Source organism: Colobus angolensis, unplaced genomic scaffold (genome assembly GCF_000951035.1).
Source record: "Colobus angolensis palliatus isolate OR3802 unplaced genomic scaffold, Cang.pa_1.0 Scaffold82, whole genome shotgun sequence".
NCBI classification, from domain to species: domain Eukaryota; kingdom Metazoa; phylum Chordata; class Mammalia; order Primates; family Cercopithecidae; genus Colobus; species Colobus angolensis.
The window spans coordinates 4,147,216-4,151,674 of NW_012122043.1; the positions used below are offsets into that span (position 1 = coordinate 4,147,216).

At 50.5% G+C, this 4,459-nt stretch overlaps 1 protein-coding gene across 1 annotated transcript in view; it reads right to left on the reverse strand.

The window, feature by feature from the left end:
• Positions 1–3,034, reverse strand: part of UBE2F (ubiquitin-conjugating enzyme E2F (putative)) — a 75,751-nt gene extending 72,717 nt beyond the window's left edge. The window contains exon 1 of the mRNA XM_011929592.1: positions 2,918–3,034. The gene's annotated coding sequence lies outside the window, so the exon portion shown is untranslated. The remainder of the gene's footprint in view (positions 1–2,917) is intronic.
• Positions 3,035–4,459: the final 1,425 nt, after the last annotated feature.

Genomic DNA, 4,459 nt, shown 5'->3' on the forward strand with positions numbered 1-4,459 from the left:
TTTGCGCCTGGTTCCAACCGGAGTTAACTTCTTGGTCTTCAGGACTTAGGGGCTCGGAGGAGCCCGGGTTATCCTTCCCTGAAGGAGCGGCCTCCGTGGCTGGAGCTCCCGCTGTCCAGCACCGCACCTGCAGTGCAAAGGACTGGACCGGGCCCCGCAGCCTGCAGTGCGGGCGGTGAGGGAGACCGGGCGGTCAGACGCGCAAACCACGACCAACCCCAAACCGTGTGCTGCGCCCGCAGGCCCCACTGTTTTTGTCATGTCCTTTCTATTCCTTATTTTCTCTCTTAAATGTGTTTAAAGTGCCTTAAAAATCCATTTCAACTTGTCCTCTTTTAGGAGCCCAGATTCATCCCGCGCTCATGAGCGGCCTGTGTGATTGACGAGGGGCCGCCCTGGGCGTCAGGCAGGCCCCTGGAGGAGTGGACCATCGGAAAGATGAGGTTCAGCATGGAGACCGTCAGAAGGACACAAGAAGTTAGACTTTCATTTCCAAAACCCCACTGAGAGGTTTCTAACAGTGGAGTGACAGTATCAGGTTTTCTTCCTAAAAGAGGCTGGCGGGCCCCGTGGCTCATGCCTGTAATCCCAGCACTTTGGGAAGCCGAGACGGGCAGATTATTTGAGCTCAGAAGTTTGAGACCAGCCTGGGCGACAGAGCCAGACTCCGTCTCAGAAAAAAAAAAAAAAAAAGAATATTCCTTTCCTCGTTGGCATTTGAAACCATTTTCCACCCAGGTCTCTTACACAGTTTCTCACATCATCTTCTGTCTATCTCCTAAAGGCTGTCAGATTTTATTTTTTATTGTTTGTATCATGAAAACAGTATAGGCCAGGCATGGTAGCTCATGCCTGTAATCCCAGCACTTTGGGAGGCCAAGGCGGGTGGGTCACCTGAGGTCGGGAGTTCTAAACCAGCCTGGCCAACATGGCAAAACCCCATCTCTACTAAAAATACCAAAAAAATCAGCTGGGCCTGGTGGTGGGTGCCTGTAATCCCAGCTACTCGGGAGGCTGAGGCAGGACAATAGGTTGAACCCAGGAGGTGGAGGCTGCAGTAATGGTGCCATTGCACTCCAGCCTGGGCAACAAGAGTGAAACTGCATCTCAAAAAATAAAAAACTTTAAAGAATTTTTTAGAAATGAAAACAATACATAGAATACGATCTTCTGAACTGCACAGTCTTTTCCACTCAGAGGACACAGACATACACATACCGTAAACCCCTTAAGAAGCACTGGTCTAAAGGCTTCCAAGACAGCTCTGCGCTTCAACAGTCATAAGCTCTTAGAATTGCAAAGCTGGAATGGACTTCTACTCCCATTCCATTTTAACATGTGGACCCCAGGACAACAGGGACCCAGAAGGCAGGCTGCCCAAAGCCACTCAGCTGCTAGAAGCAGTCACCAAAGACACACTAGTTTCCCTCTTACGGATGACAGAAATGTTTTTTGTTTGTTTTTGGAGACAGGTCTTGCTCTGTAGCCCAGGCTGGAGTGCAGTGGTGTGACTCGAGCTCAGTGCAGCCTCTCACTCCTAGTTTCAAGAGATCCTCCCACCTCAGCACCCTCCACCCCCTAAAGCAGCTAGGATTACAGGCACACACCATTATGCCTAGTTAATTTTAAATTTTTTTGTAGAGACAGGGCTTCACCATGTTACCCAGGCTGGTCTTGAACTCCTGAGCTGAAGCAATCCACCTGCCTTAGCCTCCCAAAGTGCTGGGACTACAGACGTGAGCCACCATGCCCAGCAGGACATGTTTTTATCTCGATTGTGGTCATGGTTTCAGACTAATCAATTACACAATTTAAATATGGGCAGTTTAGTGTATTTCAATTATGCCTCAATAAAGTTGACAAAAATGTGAAAATAAGCCAACATTACTTTCTTCATTGTTACGCTACTGTGCCATCTCCTCAGGTGGACCTCTATAAGAGCACATCATCACAGGGCAAAGCAGCTGGGTTCAGCTGATGAAGTTACTTCACAGGGAAAAAGTCACAAACACCTGTAGGGGCTTCAGCTACCACAGACATTAGCACCATCTAGAGCCAAGCTCTCCTGCTTCAGCCCCTACCTGGAATGATCTTGTCAAAAATCCCTCACAAGGATTCCTTGTCATGGAACAGTGATTCCCTTCCCAGCCAAGTCTGCTGCCACGTGTGCAGACTCGATCACATCAGTCCTGCCACATCATCAGGGTCACCCAGTTATGGACCAAGACGTGCATCCATCCATCACCTGGGGGTCAGCTGGATGCACCAGATGCCCTACACAAGGACTACCAGGTCTCTGGCTGACCTTGGGAATGCAAATGAAGCAAAGAGTAAAAAATAAAAGCACAACATGCTTGAACATGAGTTCAGCAGGCAGTAACCTAGGAAAGCCAGAATGAAGAGTCCCATAGAACAGCAAGCACCAGGGCCACACCCAGCTCCCCGAGAACCTGCACTAAAGGAGGCTCAGGGGTGCCTGGGGAGACTGATCCCTCACATACTGAAAGGCTCACCACCAAGAAACTCTTCTATACCACTACAGTCTGCAGGCTATGCTTAATGCTTTTATACCCCCAATCATGCCACGACAAAATCCTCTCTGTGGGCAGAAGATGCTCCAATATTCAATTCCACTGGAAGAGTCAGATTGCTGGTTTACTATCTTCAAGTCTGTGACTTGCAAGATATAAAAGAATGTTCAACACTGGTGTTTTGTTTCCATAGAAAGTAATAAAAAATGTACTTCCCTAACATTCTAAGAAATCTAATACAGTGACCATCTATTTTTCTGTCATGTGTATCATTTTCACATGCCACTTTAAGGATAAACCCAAGGCCTAATTTGGGAATGTTTCCATATACCAAAGGATTCTAACAAAAAATAAGTATTCAAACTGTCAAGCGGCTAGCTGAATACCTGCAGTTGCTTCAGAATTCTTTTCCTTCTTCAGTATGTTTCAACTCTTGAAGATCTGGTTTAAAACTAAACTTCCTCTTTCCTGCAAATTACACTCTAAGGCAGCATTTCCGTAACAGATCAGCTGTTCTGAACAGCATTCTCAGTCTCTAAATTCCACAAGTTGTAATTGGCCCAGTTAGGTTCTTCCTCTGGGTGGGACCTGCTTTCTGACGGCCCAAAGAGTATCTGGTGTGCAATGTATTAGTGCCATCAAGTGATATTTACTCAGCATCCCTGCAAGCAATGGCAAAACCAGGCCATGTCACTTTGTGCAGCGACGCCAGGGGCCAGTCAGCTCAAGGTGAGGGGCTACTTATTTACAATTCCTTCCTAATGGAGACATCTCAATCCAAGCATAAAGGATGGGACTGCGGGTCACTAGGGGACACTCAACTTCCCCAGTCAAAGGGGCCCAGATCAGGGCACAACAAAGTCCATATCCCACTCTTCCACAGAATGCCCGTGCCCAAGAACCTCCTGCTTGGCACAGGAGTACGCTGGTTGACTGACCATCTTTGGAGCCCAGCCCCTTCTATTTTCAGCAGTAAACCTGCCCCTTCCGGCACTGCCTACTACCTGAAAGGCAGGTATGTCCAGGTGGGGGGACAGCACTACACTTGGTGTGATTCTGTCTCTCAATCTCTCTCCCACCTCTATGCTCCCCCTTACCTTCATCTCACTCCTCAGCCAGGATTCCTCTGCACCAGGCAGGCCAGTTTCCTCTTTGTTCCTTCACAACACCCTGCTCATTTCCAGAAGCTTCTATTCAATCTGATACCCAGGTCTGGAATGCCCTCCTTCCTTCACAAGCGAATCCTACCCCCTTCCTTAAGGGGAAGATTCCTACCTAGATTCCAACGTCTCCTCCTCCAAGAAGCTTTCTCTGGCTGTTCCAACCCATCCTGCCCCACTTTCAGGCGGTCGGGAGTGCAGGGTGGGGGGCCCAATTCTCTCCTGTGACAGATGAGGAAACTGAGCCCAGGGAGGGGAAGGACACACCCAAGATGACACATCAGCGGAACCGGGTCTGGAACCAAGATTCTGCAGCACTAATTGCTCCAAGATGCCCTTCCCTCCTCGTCTCCTTTGCTGTGGTAAAAATTTTCCAAACTAGCCCGGCCGCCCCCAATTGTAGGTAAGCGCCCATACTTACTCTTCCCGCTGCAGGTACACGGACGGGGCGCGACTTGTCACTCCCCTCACCTCCCCCGCTCCTCACGGCCTAGCGTGACTCCTGCCGCGATCGGGAGTCCAGTCCCGCTTTCTGCGGCCACGTCGGGCCGGTGACCTTGGCCAGGCGCTGGACGCCCCGCTTCCTCCCTACAAGGCAGGCAGCCGATCCCGCGAGTGGGGCGTGAGTGTGGCCAGGTCTGTGCCACGCTCGACCCAGGGCCTGGTTCACATTAGGTGCTCGGCGCGGGCCGTCCCCAGGCGCCGCCGCGGTCACTCACTGCCGAGCGAGGCCAGCGCCCTGGCCACTGACGCCGCCTCCGACCCCCG